This window comes from Anser anser, assembly GCF_964211835.1.
Source record: "Anser anser genome assembly, chromosome: 13".
Classification (NCBI taxonomy): domain Eukaryota; kingdom Metazoa; phylum Chordata; class Aves; order Anseriformes; family Anatidae; genus Anser; species Anser anser.
In genome coordinates this window covers 1478446-1501420 of record NC_139734.1, presented here as the reverse complement: position 1 = coordinate 1501420, position 22975 = coordinate 1478446, and the positions used below count along the sequence as shown (strand labels likewise).

At 47.1% G+C, this 22975-nt stretch overlaps 2 long non-coding RNA genes across 2 annotated transcripts in view; one reads left to right on the top strand and one right to left on the bottom strand.

The window, feature by feature from the left end:
• LOC310881037 overlaps positions 1-20311 on the bottom strand; it is a 49949-nt gene extending 29638 nt beyond the window's left edge. Inside the window, exon 1 of the long non-coding RNA XR_014572074.1 lies at positions 1723-20311. This is a non-coding gene — a long non-coding RNA (uncharacterized lncRNA). The remainder of the gene's footprint in view (positions 1-1722) is intronic.
• The window catches only part of LOC310881036, a 135558-nt gene that overhangs the window by 18681 nt on the left and 93902 nt on the right, over positions 1-22975 (top strand). The window lies entirely within an intron of this gene.

Below are 22975 nucleotides of genomic sequence, written 5' to 3'. Positions count from 1 at the left end.
GTGAAATCAGCAACCCGTTGCACATAATGTCCGGTATGACTAGCTTCAGGCCCATACGTTCCCCCTAAACCCCTCGCCCTCCTCACATTTTTGCGCCTCTGGTTCCTCGGTCAGGGCCATCCATTGGGTTCACTCACCCCTCCTTGCCCTTCAAAGTGGCATCTGTGAGTACTTTCACCTTCTCAATGCGTAATCGCGGCATGTTCCAGCTTTTTGGCGCCTCTGGTTCCTCTTATTTTTTCCGGGGTTACCTCACAGGTGGCTATTCCCAGTGATCTCGGGGGTCCCACAATCTAAGCCTGGACACACCTGCCTCACGGCCTATCCTATATTTCAAGGGTCCCTCGATGAGACGGTTGGCGTATATGGGGAATCATCCTGACACTGATGCACTTTGACCACATTCAGTTAATGTTACCTCCACCCTCCGGGTTAAATGGGGCTATTGGATGAATGCTCGTTGGACATAGCACAAAACAACAAATCATTAAGCGCAACCCCTGCGCTTCACAAACTAAACCAGTAAACTTTCGCTAACCACCATGTAGCATAAACCTTCATCGCCCAATCCCAGCAAACTACCTCTAAAACTCCATTAATCATCCCTTCCATGACATCATCGGAACGATGTATATATACACACAAACACATACAAAATAACTTAAACTTATTAGAGAAACTCCAGTACTAAAAATAGTAAACACAAGCAATAATTTCATATACTTCACTCTCACTCACCACTCAACTATCAGCTAACCACACCCCCGTCCACATAGCTTAACACAAAGCATGGCACTGAAGTTGCCAAGATGGCATAAAACATGCCTGCGGACAAAAGACTTAGTCCTAACCTTACGGTTGGTTTTTGCTAAATATATACATGCAAGTATCCGCGCCCCAGTGTAAACGCCCTCGACCACCTACCCCCATACAGGCCTTGAGGAGCGGGTATCAGGCACACCCAAGTAGTAGCCCAAGACGCCTCGCTAAGCCACGCCCCCACGGGTATTCAGCAGTAATTAACATTAAGCAATGAGTGCAAACTTGACTTAGTTATAGCAACAGCCTAACTTCAAGGGTTGGTAAATCTTGTGCCAGCCACTGCGGTCATACAAGAAACCCAAATCAACCGTCCTATTGACACGGCGTAAAGAGTGGTAAAATGCCTATCCTAGCTAACTAAGATCAAAATGCAACTGAGCTGTCATAAGCCCAAGATGCACCTAAACACACCATTAAGATGATCTTAGGAACTAACGACTGATTTAAACCCACGAAAGCCAGGGCCCAAACTGGGATTAGATACCCCACTATGCCTGGCCCTAAATCTTGATACTTACTTTACCGAAGTATCCGCCAGAGAACTACGAGCACAAACGCTTAAAACTCTAAGGACTTGGCGGTGCCCCAAACCCACCTAGAGGAGCCTGTTCTACAATCGATAATCCCCGATTAACCCAACCACCCCTTGCCAACACAGCCTACATACCGCCGTCGCCAGCCCACCTCGAATGAGAGCACAACAGTGGACACAATAGCACCCCGCTAATAAGACAGGTCAAGGTATAGCCTATGGAGTGGAAGAAATGGGCTACATTCCCTATTCATAGGGCACACGGAAAGAAGCGTGAAACCACTTCTGGAAGGCGGATTTAGCAGTAAAGTGGGACAATAGAGCCTACTTTAAGCCGGCCCTGGGGCACGTACATGGTTAAACATGACTGTTAGTAGTGTGGCGAGCCATAGTGGGAAGGCTAGGGCTATGTTCATAGATAGTTGGGTGGTTGGGGTGAATGTATATGGAAGGAGGCCTAGAAGGTTGATTGTAAGAAGTATGATTATTAGGGATGTAAATATTATGGCTCATTTGTGGCCATTTTTGTTGAGTGGGACTATTAGTTGTTTTGTGATTAGGTGAAGGAGTCATGTTTGGATAGTAGAGAGGCGGTTGTCGATTCATCGGTTGTTTGGGGACGGGAATAGTAGGGCTGGGAAGAGTAGGGATAGTAGGATTAAGGGGATGCCAAATAGATTGGGGCTGGAAAATTGGTCAAAGAAGCTTAGGTTCATGGTCAGGATCATGGTGTGGGTTTGGTAGTGAGGGAGGTCTTATTTGATGGGGGGTTGGTTGTGGTGAAGGCTAGTAGTTTTGGTTGGATGAGGAGTGCTAGGGTTAATCAGGTTATAATTATGATTGAAAATCATGGTGCGGGGTTAAGCTGTGGCATATCATTAAGGAGGGGGAAGTCCCTCTTTGGCTAGCTTAAAAGGCTAGTGCTGTTGCATAGCTTCTTAATGATTAGGATGATGATAGAAGGGACGATCAGGCCTCGAAATGTGGGAGTGGGGTTGATTCTACTACAATGGGTATGTAGCTGTGATTAGCCCCGCAAATTTCTGAGCATTGTCCGTAAAAAATCCCAGGCCGGGTGGTAATGAATGAAGTTTGGTTTAGTCGGCCTGGGATTGCGTCTGTTTTAACTCCGAGCGTTGGGACTGCTCAGGAGTGGAGTACGTCTCCTGCAGTAATGATCACGCGGATGGGGGATTCTATTGGGATAACTACGCGGTGGTCAACTTCTAGCAGTCGGAAGTGGCCGTTGGGTAAGTCTGGGGTGGGCACTATGTAGGAGTCGAATGATAGGTCTTTGAAGTCTGTGTATTCGTAGCTTCAGTATCATTGGTGGCCGATGGCTTTTAGGGTGAGGTCTGGTTCGTCGATTTCGTCCATTATGTAGAGGATTTGTAGGGATGGGAGGGCGAGGAGTACCAGGACGATAGCAGGTAGGATTGTCCAGATCAGCTCTACTTCTTGGGCGTCTACAGCATTGGACGAGAGTTTTTCTGTTAGTATGTGGGCTAAAAGGTAGAGAACTAGGCTGCAGATAGCTAGGGCAACGATTAGGGCGTGGTCGTGGAATTCAACGAGTTCTTCTATGATGGGTGATGAGGCGTCTTGGAATCCTAGTTGGGAGTGGTTGGCCACATGAGATGTACAGGATTTTTACCTGTGATTTAGTCTTGACAAGGCTATGTAATTGGTTTACTAACGTCTCATAAGAAAGAAGCATGAGCGGTTAACCTCCTGGGAGACCCAGAAAACTTCACCCCAGCAAACCCACTAGTAACCCCACCACACATCAAGCCAGAATGATACTTCCTATTCGCCTACGCCATCCTACGTTCAATCCCAAATAAACTAGGAGGCGTATTAGCACTGGCCGCCTCCGTACTGATCCTATTCCTAATCCCATTCCTGCACAAATCAAAACAACGAGCAATAACATTCCGACCACTCTCCCAGCTCCTATTCTGAGTACTAGTCGCCGACCTCCTCGTCCTAACATGAGTAGGAAGCCAACCCGTCGAACACCCATTCATCATCATCGGCCAACTCGCTTCAATCGCCTACTTCACTATCCTCCTATTTCTCCTCCCCGCCGCAAGCGCCCTAGAAAACAAAATACTCAACTGCTAAATACTCTAATAGTTTATAAAAACATTGGTCTTGTAAACCAAAGATTGAAGACTTACCACTTCTTAGAGTACCCCAAACTCAGAAAAAAAGGACTCAAACCTTTATCTCCAGCTCCCAAAGCTGGCATTTTCAATAAACTATTCTCTGACCCTAACCCCTAAACCGCCCGAATAGCACCCCGCGACAACCCCCGCACAAGCTCCAATACAACAAACAAAGTCAACAACAGCCCCCAACCCGCCACTAAAAACATCCCTGCCCCATGTGAATAAAACATGGAAACTCCACTAAAATCCGACCGAACAACAAACACCCCAACATTATTCACAGTAGAAACCCCGAACTTCCAAGCCCCCATAAACCCCCCAAACACCAACCCCCCAAAAACAATTGCCACAAACGCTACTGCACATCCAATCACCCGTCAATCCCCCCAAGCCCCAGGGAAAGGCTCCGCTGCTAAAGCTACTGAATAAACAAACACCACCAGCATACCCCCCAAATACACCATAAACAGCACTAAAGCCACGAACGAAACCCCAAGGCCCAGCAACCACCCGCACCCCGCCACAGACGCTAACACCAAACCAACAACCCCATAATACGGCGAAGGATTCGACGCCACACCCAAAACACCCACCGCAAAGCAAATCCCTAAAAAAAACATAAAATAAGTCATTATTCCTGCCCGGACACTACCCGAGGCCTGCGGCTCGAAAAGCCGCCATTGTTCTCAACTACAGGAACTAACCGCAAGCCCCCAATAATTCTACCCCATCTATGCCATTATGCTTAACCCCCCCCCCTCCCCCCCCGAGGCGGGGGTATTTGGTTATGCATATTCGTGCATAAATTTATATACCCCATATACATACATACTATAGTACCAGTAATATACATTATATACGGACTATCTTATAAGCAGGTGCTAAACCCATACATGTACACGGCCATTAAACCCTTAAACACACTCCTACCAAACCACCCGGCATGAATGTTCTAGGACCATACCCCACAACACCCAATACAACTCCACTCAAGCGCATAACAAGACCCCATTTTAATGAATGCTCACAGGACATGCTCCAACAACAACTCTCCACCACATATCTCATGCAGTTCGTATCAGACGGATTTATTAATCGTACTCCTCACGTGAAATCAGCAACCCGTTGCACATAATGTCCGGTATGACTAGCTTCAGGCCCATACGTTCCCCCTAAACCCCTCGCCCTCCTCACATTTTTGCGCCTCTGGTTCCTCGGTCAGGGCCATCCATTGGGTTCACTCACCCCTCCTTGCCCTTCAAAGTGGCATCTGTGAGTACTTTCACCTTCTCAATGCGTAATCGCGGCATGTTCCAGCTTTTTGGCGCCTCTGGTTCCTCTTATTTTTTCCGGGGTTACCTCACAGGTGGCTATTCCCAGTGATCTCGGGGGTCCCACAATCTAAGCCTGGACACACCTGCCTCACGGCCTATCCTATATTTCAAGGGTCCCTCGATGAGACGGTTGGCGTATATGGGGAATCATCCTGACACTGATGCACTTTGACCACATTCAGTTAATGTTACCTCCACCCTCCGGGTTAAATGGGGCTATTGGATGAATGCTCGTTGGACATAGCACAAAACAACAAATCATTAAGCGCAACCCCTGCGCTTCACAAACTAAACCAGTAAACTTTCGCTAACCACCATGTAGCATAAACCTTCATCGCCCAATCCCAGCAAACTACCTCTAAAACTCCATTAATCATCCCTTCCATGACATCATCGGAACGATGTATATATACACACAAACACATACAAAATAACTTAAACTTATTAGAGAAACTCCAGTACTAAAAATAGTAAACACAAGCAATAATTTCATATACTTCACTCTCACTCACCACTCAACTATCAGCTAACCACACCCCCGTCCACATAGCTTAACACAAAGCATGGCACTGAAGTTGCCAAGATGGCATAAAACATGCCTGCGGACAAAAGACTTAGTCCTAACCTTACGGTTGGTTTTTGCTAAATATATACATGCAAGTATCCGCGCCCCAGTGTAAACGCCCTCGACCACCTACCCCCATACAGGCCTTGAGGAGCGGGTATCAGGCACACCCAAGTAGTAGCCCAAGACGCCTCGCTAAGCCACGCCCCCACGGGTATTCAGCAGTAATTAACATTAAGCAATGAGTGCAAACTTGACTTAGTTATAGCAACAGCCTAACTTCAAGGGTTGGTAAATCTTGTGCCAGCCACCGCGGTCATACAAGAAACCCAAATCAACCGTCCTATTGACACGGCGTAAAGAGTGGTAAAATGCCTATCCTAGCTAACTAAGATCAAAATGCAACTGAGCTGTCATAAGCCCAAGATGCACCTAAACACACCATTAAGATGATCTTAGGAACTAACGACTGATTTAAACCCACGAAAGCCAGGGCCCAAACTGGGATTAGATACCCCACTATGCCTGGCCCTAAATCTTGATACTTACTTTACCGAAGTATCCGCCAGAGAACTACGAGCACAAACGCTTAAAACTCTAAGGACTTGGCGGTGCCCCAAACCCACCTAGAGGAGCCTGTTCTACAATCGATAATCCCCGATTAACCCAACCACCCCTTGCCAACACAGCCTACATACCGCCGTCGCCAGCCCACCTCGAATGAGAGCACAACAGTGGACACAATAGCACCCCGCTAATAAGACAGGTCAAGGTATAGCCTATGGAGTGGAAGAAATGGGCTACATTCCCTATTCATAGGGCACACGGAAAGAAGCGTGAAACCACTTCTGGAAGGCGGATTTAGCAGTAAAGTGGGACAATAGAGCCTACTTTAAGCCGGCCCTGGGGCACGTACATGGTTAAACATGCCTGTTAGTAGTGTGGCGAGCCATAGTGGGAAGGCTAGGGCTATGTTCATAGATAGTTGGGTGGTTGGGGTGAATGTATATGGAAGGAGGCCTAGAAGGTTGATTGTAAGAAGTATGATTATTAGGGATGTAAATATTATGGCTCATTTGTGGCCATTTTTGTTGAGTGGGACTATTAGTTGTTTTGTGATTAGGTGAAGGAGTCATGTTTGGATAGTAGAGAGGCGGTTGTCGATTCATCGGTTGTTTGGGGACGGGAATAGTAGGGCTGGGAAGAGTAGGGATAGTAGGATTAAGGGGATGCCAAATAGATTGGGGCTGGAAAATTGGTCAAAGAAGCTTAGGTTCATGGTCAGGATCATGGTGTGGGTTTGGTAGTGAGGGAGGTCTTATTTGATGGGGGGTTGGTTGTGGTGAAGGCTAGTAGTTTTGGTTGGATGAGGAGTGCTAGGGTTAATCAGGTTATAATTATGATTGAAAATCATGGTGCGGGGTTAAGCTGTGGCATATCATTAAGGAGGGGGAAGTCCCTCTTTGGCTAGCTTAAAAGGCTAGTGCTGTTGCATAGCTTCTTAATGATTAGGATGATGATAGAAGGGACGATCAGGCCTCGAAATGTGGGAGTGGGGTTGATTCTACTACAATGGGTATGTAGCTGTGATTAGCCCCGCAAATTTCTGAGCATTGTCCGTAAAAAATCCCAGGCCGGGTGGTAATGAATGAAGTTTGGTTTAGTCGGCCTGGGATTGCGTCTGTTTTAACTCCGAGCGTTGGGACTGCTCAGGAGTGGAGTACGTCTCCTGCAGTAATGATCACGCGGATGGGGGATTCTATGGGGATAACTACGCGGTGGTCAACTTCTAGCAGTCGGAAGTGGCCGTTGGGTAAGTCTGGGGTGGGCACTATGTAGGAGTCGAATGATAGGTCTTTGAAGTCTGTGTATTCGTAGCTTCAGTATCATTGGTGGCCGATGGCTTTTAGGGTGAGGTCTGGTTCGTCGATTTCGTCCATTATGTAGAGGATTTGTAGGGATGGGAGGGCGAGGAGTACCAGGACGATAGCAGGTAGGATTGTCCAGATCAGCTCTACTTCTTGGGCGTCTACAGCATTGGACGAGAGTTTTTCTGTTAGTATGTGGGCTAAAAGGTAGAGAACTAGGCTGCAGATAGCTAGGGCAACGATTAGGGCGTGGTCGTGGAATTCAACGAGTTCTTCTATGATGGGTGATGAGGCGTCTTGGAATCCTAGTTGGGAGTGGTTGGCCACATGAGATGTACAGGATTTTTACCTGTGATTTAGTCTTGACAAGGCTATGTAATTGGTTTACTAACGTCTCATAAGAAAGAAGCATGAGCGGTTAACCTCCTGGGAGACCCAGAAAACTTCACCCCAGCAAACCCACTAGTAACCCCACCACACATCAAGCCAGAATGATACTTCCTATTCGCCTACGCCATCCTACGTTCAATCCCAAATAAACTAGGAGGCGTATTAGCACTGGCCGCCTCCGTACTGATCCTATTCCTAATCCCATTCCTGCACAAATCAAAACAACGAGCAATAACATTCCGACCACTCTCCCAGCTCCTATTCTGAGTACTAGTCGCCGACCTCCTCGTCCTAACATGAGTAGGAAGCCAACCCGTCGAACACCCATTCATCATCATCGGCCAACTCGCTTCAATCGCCTACTTCACTATCCCCCTATTTCTCCTCCCCGCCGCAAGCGCCCTAGAAAACAAAATACTCAACTGCTAAATACTCTAATAGTTTATAAAAACATTGGTCTTGTAAACCAAAGATTGAAGACTTACCACTTCTTAGAGTACCCCAAACTCAGAAAAAAAGGACTCAAACCTTTATCTCCAGCTCCCAAAGCTGGCATTTTCAATAAACTATTCTCTGACCCTAACCCCTAAACCGCCCGAATAGCACCCCGCGACAACCCCCGCACAAGCTCCAATACAACAAACAAAGTCAACAACAGCCCCCAACCCGCCACTAAAAACATCCCTGCCCCATGTGAATAAAACATGGAAACTCCACTAAAATCCGACCGAACAACAAACACCCCAACATTATTCACAGTAGAAACCCCGAACTTCCAAGCCCCCATAAACCCCCCAAACACCAACCCCCCAAAAACAATTGCCACAAACGCTACTGCACATCCAATCACCCGTCAATCCCCCCAAGCCCCAGGGAAAGGCTCCGCTGCTAAAGCTACTGAATAAACAAACACCACCAGCATACCCCCCAAATACACCATAAACAGCACTAAAGCCACGAACGAAACCCCAAGGCCCAGCAACCACCCGCACCCCGCCACAGACGCTAACACCAAACCAACAACCCCATAATACGGCGAAGGATTCGACGCCACACCCAAAACACCCACCGCAAAGCAAATCCCTAAAAAAAACATAAAATAAGTCATTATTCCTGCCCGGACACTACCCGAGGCCTGCGGCTCGAAAAGCCGCCATTGTTCTCAACTACAGGAACTAACCGCAAGCCCCCAATAATTCTACCCCATCTATGCCATTATGCTTAACCCCCCCCCCCCCCTCCCCCCCCGAGGCGGGGGTATTTGGTTATGCATATTCGTGCATAAATTTATATACCCCATATACATACATACTATAGTACCAGTAATATACATTATATACGGACTATCTTATAAGCAGGTGCTAAACCCATACATGTACACGGCCATTAAACCCTTAACCACACTCCTACCAAACCACCCGGCATGAATGTTCTAGGACCATACCCCACAACACCCAATACAACTCCACTCAAGCGCATAACAAGACCCCATTTTAATGAATGCTCACAGGACATGCTCCAACAACAACTCTCCACCACATATCTCATGCAGTTCGTATCAGACGGATTTATTAATCGTACTCCTCACGTGAAATCAGCAACCCGTTGCACATAATGTCCGGTATGACTAGCTTCAGGCCCATACGTTCCCCCTAAACCCCTCGCCCTCCTCACATTTTTGCGCCTCTGGTTCCTCGGTCAGGGCCATCCATTGGGTTCACTCACCCCTCCTTGCCCTTCAAAGTGGCATCTGTGAGTACTTTCACCTTCTCAATGCGTAATCGCGGCATGTTCCAGCTTTTTGGCGCCTCTGGTTCCTCTTATTTTTTCCGGGGTTACCTCACAGGTGGCTATTCCCAGTGATCTCGGGGGTCCCACAATCTAAGCCTGGACACACCTGCCTCACGGCCTATCCTATATTTCAAGGGTCCCTCGATGAGACGGTTGGCGTATATGGGGAATCATCCTGACACTGATGCACTTTGACCACATTCAGTTAATGTTACCTCCACCCTCCGGGTTAAATGGGGCTATTGGATGAATGCTCGTTGGACATAGCACAAAACAACAAATCATTAAGCGCAACCCCTGCGCTTCACAAACTAAACCAGTAAACTTTCGCTAACCACCATGTAGCATAAACCTTCATCGCCCAATCCCAGCAAACTACCTCTAAAACTCCATTAATCATCCCTTCCATGACATCATCGGAACGATGTATATATACACACAAACACATACAAAATAACTTAAACTTATTAGAGAAACTCCAGTACTAAAAATAGTAAACACAAGCAATAATTTCATATACTTCACTCTCACTCACCACTCAACTATCAGCTAACCACACCCCCGTCCACATAGCTTAACACAAAGCATGGCACTGAAGTTGCCAAGATGGCATAAAACATGCCTGCGGACAAAAGACTTAGTCCTAACCTTACGGTTGGTTTTTGCTAAATATATACATGCAAGTATCCGCGCCCCAGTGTAAACGCCCTCGACCACCTACCCCCATACAGGCCTTGAGGAGCGGGTATCAGGCACACCCAAGTAGTAGCCCAAGACGCCTCGCTAAGCCACGCCCCCACGGGTATTCAGCAGTAATTAACATTAAGCAATGAGTGCAAACTTGACTTAGTTATAGCAACAGCCTAACTTCAAGGGTTGGTAAATCTTGTGCCAGCCACCGCGGTCATACAAGAAACCCAAATCAACCGTCCTATTGACACGGCGTAAAGAGTGGTAAAATGCCTATCCTAGCTAACTAAGATCAAAATGCAACTGAGCTGTCATAAGCCCAAGATGCACCTAAACACACCATTAAGATGATCTTAGGAACTAACGACTGATTTAAACCCACGAAAGCCAGGGCCCAAACTGGGATTAGATACCCCACTATGCCTGGCCCTAAATCTTGATACTTACTTTACCGAAGTATCCGCCAGAGAACTACGAGCACAAACGCTTAAAACTCTAAGGACTTGGCGGTGCCCCAAACCCACCTAGAGGAGCCTGTTCTACAATCGATAATCCCCGATTAACCCAACCACCCCTTGCCAACACAGCCTACATACCGCCGTCGCCAGCCCACCTCGAATGAGAGCACAACAGTGGACACAATAGCACCCCGCTAATAAGACAGGTCAAGGTATAGCCTATGGAGTGGAAGAAATGGGCTACATTCCCTATTCATAGGGCACACGGAAAGAAGCGTGAAACCACTTCTGGAAGGCGGATTTAGCAGTAAAGTGGGACAATAGAGCCTACTTTAAGCCGGCCCTGGGGCACGTACATACCGCCCGTCACCCTCCTCAAAAGCCACATCCCACATTACTAATACCATAAATACGCTGAAGATGAGGTAAGTCGTAACAAGGTAAGTGTACCGGAAGGTGTACTTAGAATATCAAGACGTAGCTATAACACCAAAGCACTCAGCTTACACCTGAAAGATATCTACTAGACCGGATCGTCTTGAAGCCCCCCCTCTAGCTCAACCACACAAATAGTACACCAAAACTAAAGAATTTACTAAACTAATTAAACTAAAGCATTTTACAGTCTTAGTATAGGCGATAGAAAAGACACTTAGACGCGATAGAGACCCCAGTACCGTAAGGGAAAGATGAAATAGCAGTGAAACAATCAAAGCGACAGACAGCAAAGATCAACCCTTGTACCTTTTGCATCATGGTTTAGCGAGAACAACCAAGCAAAGTGAACTAAAGTTTGCCCCCCCGAAACCCAAGCGAGCTACTTTCAAGCAGTTAAAGAGAGCGAACCCGTCTCTGTTGCAAAAGAGTGGGATGACTTGTCAGTAGAGGTGAAAAGCCAACCGAGCTGGGTGATAGCTGGTTACCTGTGAAACGAATCTAAGTTCCCCCTTAATCCTCCCTACCGGACATCCTGAACCCTAATGAGATGATTAAGAGCTATTTAATGGAGGGACAGCTCCATTAAAAAAGGACACAACCTCGACTAGCGGATAATTCTTACTACTGATCCTACCGTGGGCCCTAAAGCAGCCATCAAAAAAGAGTGCGTCAAAGCTCCACCACCTAAAAATACCAAAATAAGATGATTCCCTTATCACAAACAGGTCAACCTATGAATATAGGAGAATTAATGCTAAAATAAGTAACTCAGGGCCACACCCCTCTAACGGCGCAAGCTTACATAGAAACATTATTAACAGACCTAGACAGATACAAAAACCCCTACAAGACCACGTATTAACTAACCCTGTTAACCCGACTCAGGAGCGCCTATAAGAGCGATTAAAATCTGTGAAAGGAACTCGGCAAATTAATAAGGCCCGACTGTTTACCAAAAACATAGCCTTCAGCAAATTAAACAAGTATTGAAGGTGATGCCTGCCCGGTGACTTAGGTTTAACGGCCGCGGTATCCTAACCGTGCAAAGGTAGCGCAATCAATTGTCCCATAAATCGAGACTTGTATGAATGGCTAAACGAGGTCTTAACTGTCTCTCACAGATAATCAGTGAAATTGATCTCCCCGTGCAAAAGCGGGGATGTGAACATAAGACGAGAAGACCCTGTGGAACTTAAAAATCAACGACCACCGCGAATCCTCAATCAACCCCACTGGGGCCACTACCATCGCAGAGCCTGGTCGATATTTTTCGGTTGGGGCGACCTTGGAGGAGAACAAATCCTCCAAAAACAAGACCATACCTCTTTACCTAGAGCTACCCCTCAAAGTGCTAACAGTGACCAGACCCAATATAATTGATTAATGGACCAAGCTACCCCAGGGATAACAGCGCAATCCCCCTCAAGAGCCCATATTGACAGGGGGGTTTACGACCTCGATGTTGGATCAGGACATCCTAATGGTGCAGCCGCTATTAAGGGTTCGTTTGTTCAACGATTAACAGTCCTACGTGATCTGAGTTCAGACCGGAGCAATCCAGGTCGGTTTCTATCTATGACACACTCTCCCCAGTACGAAAGGACCGGGAAAGTGGGGCCAATACCACAAGCACGCCCCCCCCCTCTAAGCAGTGAAACCAACTAAACCGTGAAGAGGGCCTTCCCCCACCACTTTCAATCCTAGAAAAGGACCAGCTAGAGTGGCAGAGCCCGGCAAGTGCAGAAGGCTTAAGCCCTTTCCCCAGAGGTTCAAATCCTCTCCCTAGCTTCACCCATGATTCAAATAACAACACTAAGCTGCCTCGTTATATCCCTCCTATACATCATCCCAATCCTGATTGCCGTAGCCTTCCTAACCCTAGTAGAACGGAAAATCCTAAGCTACATACAATCCCGCAAAGGCCCTAACGTTGTCGGGCCTTTTGGCCTACTTCAACCATTTGCGGACGGACTGAAACTATTTACCAAAGAGCCCATCCGACCCTCTACCTCTTCCCCACTTCTATTCATTCTGATACCAATACTAGCCCTTGTCCTAGCCCTCACCACTTGAGCACCACTACCACTCCCATTTCCCCTAGCAGATCTAAACCTCGGAGTTCTCTTCCTAATAGCCATGTCAAGCCTAGCCGTCTACTCAGTCCTATGATCAGGCTGAGCCTCGAACTCAAAATACGCACTAATCGGAGCCCTACGGGCAGTAGCACAGACCATTTCATACGAAGTGACACTGGCCATAATCCTGCTATCAATAATCATACTAAGCGGAAGCTACACACTCAGCTCCTTTGCCGTCGCACAGGAGCCTCTATACTTCATTTTCTCCTCATGACCCCTAGCAATAATATGATACGTATCCACCCTAGCAGAGACAAACCGAGCTCCTTTTGACCTCACAGAGGGTGAATCTGAGCTAGTCTCAGGGTTTAACGTTGAATACGCCGCAGGACCCTTCGCCTTATTCTTCCTAGCTGAATATGCGAACATTATGCTAATAAATACACTTACAGCCATCATATTCCTAAACCCAAGCGCCCTAGGGCCACCCACAGAACTATTCCCCGTCATCCTAGCCACAAAAGTCCTCCTACTATCTTCTGGTTTCTTATGGGTCCGAGCTTCATACCCACGATTCCGATATGACCAACTAATGCACCTACTATGAAAAAACTTCCTACCCCTCACACTAGCTCTGTGCCTCTGACACATCAGCATACCTATCTGCTATGCAGGCCTACCTCCTTACATAAGGAAATGTGCCTGAACTACAAAGGGTCACTATGATAAAGTGAACATAGAGGTATAACAGCCCTCTCATTTCCTGTTGACCTTAGAAAAGTAGGAATTGAACCCACACAAGAGAAATCAAAATTCTCCATACTTCCCTTATATTATTTTCTAGTAGAGTCAGCTAATCAAGCTATCGGGCCCATACCCCGAAAATGATGGTTTAACCCCCTCCTCTACTAATGAACCCTTACGCGACCCCAATCATAACCTTCAGCCTCATCTTGGGCACCACAATCACAATTTCCAGCAACCACTGAGTTCTGGCCTGGACAGGACTGGAGATCAACGCACTAGCCATCATTCCCCTAATTGCCAAATCCCACCACCCACGAGCAGTAGAAGCCGCAACGAAATACTTCCTAACCCAAGCAGCTGCTTCCGCCCTGGTCCTATTCTCTAGCATAACCAATGCCTGAGTCACCGGCCAATGAGACATCACACAAATAAACCACCCAACCTCCTGTCTACTACTGACAGCAGCAATCGCTATTAAACTGGGCCTAGTGCCATTTCACTTCTGATTCCCAGAAGTACTACAAGGATCGCCACTAATAACAGCCCTGCTACTCTCGACCCTCATAAAATTCCCCCCACTAACCCTGCTCCTACTAACATCCAAATCCCTCGACCCAGCTCTACTTACCGCCATGGCCCTAGCCTCAACAGCACTAGGAGGCTGAATAGGACTGAACCAAACACAAACACGCAAAATCCTAGCCTTCTCGTCCATCTCCCACTTAGGCTGAATCGCCATCATCCTAGTTTACAGCCCCAAATTGGCCTTACTTACCTTCTACCTATACACAATCATAACATCAGCCGTATTCCTAGCCCTTAACAAAATCAAAGCCCTTAACCTATCCATGATCACAACCTCATGAACAAAAACCCCAGTGCTAAACGCCACCCTAATACTAGTACTTTTATCCCTAGCAGGCCTCCCCCCATTAACAGGCTTTATACCAAAGTGACTTATCATCCAAGAACTAACTAAACAGGAAATAACACCAGCAGCCATGGCAATTGCCATGCTATCACTGCTCAGCCTCTTCTTCTACCTACGCCTCGCATACCACTCAACAATTACCCTTCCCCCCAACTCCTCTAACCACATAAAACAATGATACACTAGCAAAGCCCCAAGCACACCTACTGCGGTCCTTGCCTCACTATCAATCCTCTTACTTCCCCTGTCCCCAATAATACATGCCATTGTCTAGAAACTTAGGATAACACCCCAAACCGAAGGCCTTCAAAGCCTTAAATAAGAGTTAAACCCTCTTAGTTTCTGCACATTAAGACTTACAGAATATTAACCTGTATCTTCTGAATGCAAGTCAGACGCTTTAATTAAGCTAAAGCCTCCCTAGACAGATGGGCTTCGATCCCACAAAACTCTAGTTAACAGCTAAATGCCTAAACCAATTGGCTTCTGCCTACAAAGACCCTGACGCACCCTAGTGCGCATCGATGAGCTTGCAACTCAACATGAATTTCACTACAGAGCCGATAAGAAGAGGAATCAAACCTCTGTAAAAAGGACTACAGCCTAACGCTTCAACACTCAGCCATCTTACCCGTCACCTTCATCAACCGATGACTATTTTCCACTAACCATAAGGATATTGGCACCCTGTACCTCATCTTCGGGGCATGAGCAGGAATAGTCGGCACCGCACTCAGCCTATTAATCCGCGCAGAACTAGGACAACCAGGAACTCTCCTAGGCGACGACCAAATTTACAATGTAATCGTTACCGCTCACGCCTTTGTAATAAGCTTCTTTATAGTCATACCCATCATGATCGGAGGATTCGGCAACTGATTAGTCCCCCTCATAATCGGTGCCCCCGACATAGCATTCCCGCGAATAAACAACATAAGCTTTTGACTCCTCCCCCCATCATTCCTCCTCCTACTAGCCTCATCCACTGTAGAAGCTGGCGCCGGCACAGGCTGAACTGTCTACCCTCCCCTAGCAGGTGACCTTGCCCACGCCGGAGCTTCAGTAGACCTGGCTATCTTCTCACTCCACTTAGCCGGTATCTCCTCCATCCTTGGGGCCATCAACTTTATCACCACAGCCATCAACATAAAACCCCCCGCACTCTCACAATACCAAACCCCACTATTTGTCTGATCCGTACTAATTACCGCCATCCTACTCCTTCTATCACTCCCCGTACTCGCCGCCGGTATTACAATATTACTAACTGATCGAAACCTAAACACCACATTCTTCGACCCCGCTGGAGGAGGAGACCCAATCCTGTACCAACACCTATTCTGATTCTTCGGACACCCAGAAGTCTATATTCTGATCCTACCGGGGTTCGGAATCATCTCACACGTAGTCACGTACTACTCAGGCAAAAAGGAGCCCTTCGGCTACATGGGAATAGTCTGAGCCATACTATCCATCGGCTTCCTAGGATTCATCGTCTGAGCTCACCACATGTTTACAGTAGGAATAGACGTTGATACCCGAGCCTACTTTACATCAGCCACTATAATCATTGCCATCCCTACCGGAATCAAAGTATTTAGCTGACTAGCCACCCTGCACGGAGGAACAATCAAATGAGACCCCCCCCAATACTATGAGCTCTAGGATTTATCTTCCTATTTACCATCGGAGGATTAACAGGAATCGTTCTTGCAAACTCTTCCCTAGACATCGCCCTGCACGACACGTACTACGTAGTTGCCCACTTCCACTACGTCCTATCCATAGGCGCCGTCTTTGCCATTCTAGCAGGATTTACTCACTGATTCCCACTACTCACTGGGTTTACCCTACACCAAACATGAGCAAAAGCCCACTTCGGGGTAATATTTACAGGAGTAAACCTAACGTTCTTCCCCCAGCACTTCCTAGGCCTAGCAGGAATACCCCGACGATACTCGGACTATCCCGACGCCTACACACTATGAAACACCATTTCCTCCTAGTCCTAGGACTTAGAGAAACTCCAGTACTAAAAATAGTAAACACAAGCAATAATTTCATATACTTCACTCTCACTCACCACTCAACTATCAGCTAACCACACCCCCGTCCACATAGCTTAACACAAAGCATGGCACTGAAGTTGCCAAGATGGCATAAAACATGCCTGCGGACAAAAGACTTAGTCCTAACCTTACGGTTGGTTTTTGCTAAATATATACATGCAAGTATCCGCGCCCCAGTGTAAACGCCCTCGACCACCTACCCCCATACAGGCCTTGAGGAGCGGGTATCAGGCACACCCAAGTAGTAGCCCAAGACGCCTCGCTAAGCCACGCCCCCACGGGTATTCAGCAGTAATTAACATTAAGCAATGAGTGCAAACTTGACTTAGTTATAGCAACAGCCTAACTTCAAGGGTTGGTAAATCTTGTGCCAGCCACCGCGGTCATACAAGAAACCCAAATCAACCGTCCTATTGACACGGCGTAAAGAGTGGTAAAATGCCTATCCTAGCTAACTAAGATCAAAATGCAACTGAGCTGTCATAAGCCCAAGATGCACCTAAACACACCATTAAGATGATCTTAGGAACTAACGACTGATTTAAACCCACGAAAGCCAGGGCCCAAACTGGGATTAGATACCCCACTATGCCTGGCCCTAAATCTTGATACTTACTTTACCGAAGTATCCGCCAGAGAACTACGAGCACAAACGCTTAAAACTCTAAGGACTTGGCGGTGCCCCAAACCCACCTAGAGGAGCCTGTTCTACAATCGATAATCCCCGATTAACCCAACCACCCCTTGCCAACACAGCCTACATACCGCCGTCGCCAGCCCACCTCGAATGAGAGCACAACAGTGGACACAATAGCACCCCGCTAATAAGACAGGTCAAGGTATAGCCTATGGAGTGGAAGAAATGGGCTACATTCCCTATTCATAGGGCACACGGAAAGAAGCGTGAAACCACTTCTGGAAGGCGGATTTAGCAGTAAAGTGGGACAATAGAGCCTACTTTAAGCCGGCCCTGGGGCACGTACATGGTTAAACATGCCTGTTAGTAGTGTGGCGAGCCATAGTGGGAAGGCTAGGGCTATGTTCATAGATAGTTGGGTGGTTGGGGTGAATGTATATGGAAGGAGGCCTAGAAGGTTGATTGTAAGAAGTATGATTATTAGGGATGTAAATATTATGGCTCATTTGTGGCCATTTTTGTTGAGTGGGACTATTAGTTGTTTTGTGATTAGGTGAAGGAGTCATGTTTGGATAGTAGAGAGGCGGTTGTCGATTCATCGGTTGTTTGGGGACGGGAATAGTAGGGCTGGGAAGAGTAGGGATAGTAGGATTAAGGGGATGCCAAATAGATTGGGGCTGGAAAATTGGTCAAAGAAGCTTAGGTTCATGGTCAGGATCATGGTGTGGGTTTGGTAGTGAGGGAGGTCTTATTTGATGGGGGGTTGGTTGTGGTGAAGGCTAGTAGTTTTGGTTGGATGAGGAGTGCTAGGGTTAATCAGGTTATAATTATGATTGAAAATCATGGTGCGGGGTTAAGCTGTGGCATATCATTAAGGAGGGGGAAGTCCCTCTTTGGCTAGCTTAAAAGGCTAGTGCTGTTGCATAGCTTCTTAATGATTAGGATGATGATAGAAGGGACGATCAGGCCTCGAAATGTGGGAGTGGGGTTGATTCTACTACAATGGGTATGTAGCTGTGATTAGCCCCGCAAATTTCTGAGCATTGTCCGTAAAAAATCCCAGGCCGGGTGGTAATGAATGAAGTTTGGTTTAGTCGGCCTGGGATTGCGTCTGTTTTAACTCCGAGCATTGGGACTGCTCAGGAGTGGAGTACGTCTCCTGCAGTAATGATCACGCGGATGGGGGATTCTATTGGGATAACTACGCGGTGGTCAACTTCTAGCAGTCGGAAGTGGCCGTTGGGTAAGTCTGGGGTGGGCACTATGTAGGAGTCGAATGATAGGTCTTTGAAGTCTGTGTATTCGTAGCTTCAGTATCATTGGTGGCCGATGGCTTTTAGGGTGAGGTCTGGTTCGTCGATTTCGTCCATTATGTAGAGGATTTGTAGGGATGGGAGGGCGAGGAGTACCAGGACGATAGCAGGTAGGATTGTCCAGATCAGCTCTACTTCTTGGGCGTCTACAGCATTGGACGAGAGTTTTTCTGTTAGTATGTGGGCTAAAAGGTAGAGAACTAGGCTGCAGATAGCTAGGGCAACGATTAGGGCGTGGTCGTGGAATTCAACGAGTTCTTCTATGATGGGTGATGAGGCGTCTTGGAATCCTAGTTGGGAGTGGTTGGCCACATGAGATGTACAGGATTTTTACCTGTGATTTAGTCTTGACAAGGCTATGTAATTGGTTTACTAACGTCTCATAAGAAAGAAGCATGAGCGGTTAACCTCCTGGGAGACCCAGAAAACTTCACCCCAGCAAACCCACTAGTAACCCCACCACACATCAAGCCAGAATGATACTTCCTATTCGCCTACGCCATCCTACGTTCAATCCCAAATAAACTAGGAGGCGTATTAGCACTGGCCGCCTCCGTACTGATCCTATTCCTAATCCCATTCCTGCACAAATCAAAACAACGAGCAATAACATTCCGACCACTCTCCCAGCTCCTATTCTGAGTACTAGTCGCCGACCTCCTCGTCCTAACATGAGTAGGAAGCCAACCCGTCGAACACCCATTCATCATCATCGGCCAACTCGCTTCAATCGCCTACTTCACTATCCTCCTATTTCTCCTCCCCGCCGCAAGCGCCCTAGAAAACAAAATACTCAACTGCTAAATACTCTAATAGTTTATAAAAACATTGGTCTTGTAAACCAAAGATTGAAGACTTACCACTTCTTAGAGTACCCCAAACTCAGAAAAAAAGGACTCAAACCTTTATCTCCAGCTCCCAAAGCTGGCATTTTCAATAAACTATTCTCTGACCCTAACCCCTAAACCGCCCGAATAGCACCCCGCGACAACCCCCGCACAAGCTCCAATACAACAAACAAAGTCAACAACAGCCCCCAACCCGCCACTAAAAACATCCCTGCCCCATGTGAATAAAACATGGAAACTCCACTAAAATCCGACCGAACAACAAACACCCCAACATTATTCACAGTAGAAACCCCGAACTTCCAAGCCCCCATAAACCCCCCAAACACCAACCCCCCAAAAACAATTGCCACAAACGCTACTGCACATCCAATCACCCGTCAATCCCCCCAAGCCCCAGGGAAAGGCTCCGCTGCTAAAGCTACTGAATAAACAAACACCACCAGCATACCCCCCAAATACACCATAAACAGCACTAAAGCCACGAACGAAACCCCAAGGCCCAGCAACCACCCGCACCCCGCCACAGACGCTAACACCAAACCAACAACCCCATAATACGGCGAAGGATTCGACGCCACACCCAAAACACCCACCGCAAAGCAAATCCCTAAAAAAAACATAAAATAAGTCATTATTCCTGCCCGGACACTACCCGAGGCCTGCGGCTCGAAAAGCCGCCATTGTTCTCAACTACAGGAACTAACCGCAAGCCCCCAATAATTCTACCCCATCTATGCCATTATGCTTAACCCCCCCCCCCCTCCCCCCCCGAGGCGGGGGTATTTGGTTATGCATATTCGTGCATAAATTTATATACCCCATATACATACATACTATAGTACCAGTAATATACATTATATACGGACTATCTTATAAGCAGGTGCTAAACCCATACATGTACACGGCCATTAAACCCTTAAACACACTCCTACCAAACCACCCGGCATGAATGTTCTAGGACCATACCCCACAACACCCAATACAACTCCACTCAAGCGCATAACAAGACCCCATTTTAATGAATGCTCACAGGACATGCTCCAACAACAACTCTCCACCACATATCTCATGCAGTTCGTATCAGACGGATTTATTAATCGTACTCCTCACGTGAAATCAGCAACCCGTTGCACATAATGTCCGGTATGACTAGCTTCAGGCCCATACGTTCCCCCTAAACCCCTCGCCCTCCTCACATTTTTGCGCCTCTGGTTCCTCGGTCAGGGCCATCCATTGGGTTCACTCACCCCTCCTTGCCCTTCAAAGTGGCATCTGTGAGTACTTTCACCTTCTCAATGCGTAATCGCGGCATGTTCCAGCTTTTTGGCGCCTCTGGTTCCTCTTATTTTTTCCGGGGTTACCTCACAGGTGGCTATTCCCAGTGATCTCGGGGGTCCCACAATCTAAGCCTGGACACACCTGCCTCACGGCCTATCCTATATTTCAAGGGTCCCTCGATGAGACGGTTGGCGTATATGGGGAATCATCCTGACACTGATGCACTTTGACCACATTCAGTTAATGTTACCTCCACCCTCCGGGTTAAATGGGGCTATTGGATGAATGCTCGTTGGACATAGCACAAAACAACAAATCATTAAGCGCAACCCCTGCGCTTCACAAACTAAACCAGTAAACTTTCGCTAACCACCATGTAGCATAAACCTTCATCGCCCAATCCCAGCAAACTACCTCTAAAACTCCATTAATCATCCCTTCCATGACATCATCGGAACGATGTATATATACACACAAACACATACAAAATAACTTAAACTTATTAGAGAAACTCCAGTACTAAAAATAGTAAACACAAGCAATAATTTCATATACTTCACTCTCACTCACCACTCAACTATCAGCTAACCACACCCCCGTCCACATAGCTTAACACAAAGCATGGCACTGAAGTTGCCAAGATGGCATAAAACATGCCTGCGGACAAAAGACTTAGTCCTAACCTTACGGTTGGTTTTTGCTAAATATATACATGCAAGTATCCGCGCCCCAGTGTAAACGCCCTCGACCACCTACCCCCATACAGGCCTTGAGGAGCGGGTATCAGGCACACCCAAGTAGTAGCCCAAGACGCCTCGCTAAGCCACGCCCCCACGGGTATTCAGCAGTAATTAACATTAAGCAATGAGTGCAAACTTGACTTAGTTATAGCAACAGCCTAACTTCAAGGGTTGGTAAATCTTGTGCCAGCCACCGCGGTCATACAAGAAACCCAAATCAACCGTCCTATTGACACGGCGTAAAGAGTGGTAAAATGCCTATCCTAGCTAACTAAGATCAAAATGCAACTGAGCTGTCATAAGCCCAAGATGCACCTAAACACACCATTAAGATGATCTTAGGAACTAACGACTGATTTAAACCCACGAAAGCCAGGGCCCAAACTGGGATTAGATACCCCACTATGCCTGGCCCTAAATCTTGATACTTACTTTACCGAAGTATCCGCCAGAGAACTACGAGCACAAACGCTTAAAACTCTAAGGACTTGGCGGTGCCCCAAACCCACCTAGAGGAGCCTGTTCTACAATCGATAATCCCCGATTAACCCAACCACCCCTTGCCAACACAGCCTACATACCGCCGTCGCCAGCCCACCTCGAATGAGAGCACAACAGTGGACACAATAGCACCCCGCTAATAAGACAGGTCAAGGTATAGCCTATGGAGTGGAAGAAATGGGCTACATTCCCTATTCATAGGGCACACGGAAAGAAGCGTGAAACCACTTCTGGAAGGCGGATTTAGCAGTAAAGTGGGACAATAGAGCCTACTTTAAGCCGGCCCTGGGGCACGTACATACCGCCCGTCACCCTCCTCAAAAGCCACATCCCACATAACTAATACCATAAATACGCTGAAGATGAGGTAAGTCGTAACAAGGTAAGTGTACCGGAAGGTGTACTTAGAATATCAAGACGTAGCTATAACACCAAAGCACTCAGCTTACACCTGAAAGATATCTACTAGACCGGATCGTCTTGAAGCCCCCCCTCTAGCTCAACCACACAAATAGTACACCAAAACTAAAGAATTTACTAAACTAATTAAACTAAAGCATTTTACAGTCTTAGTATAGGCGATAGAAAAGACACTTAGACGCGATAGAGACCCCAGTACCGTAAGGGAAAGATGAAATAGCAGTGAAACAATCAAAGCGACAGACAGCAAAGATCAACCCTTGTACCTTTTGCATCATGGTTTAGCGAGAACAACCAAGCAAAGTGAACTAAAGTTTGCCCCCCCGAAACCCAAGCGAGCTACTTTCAAGC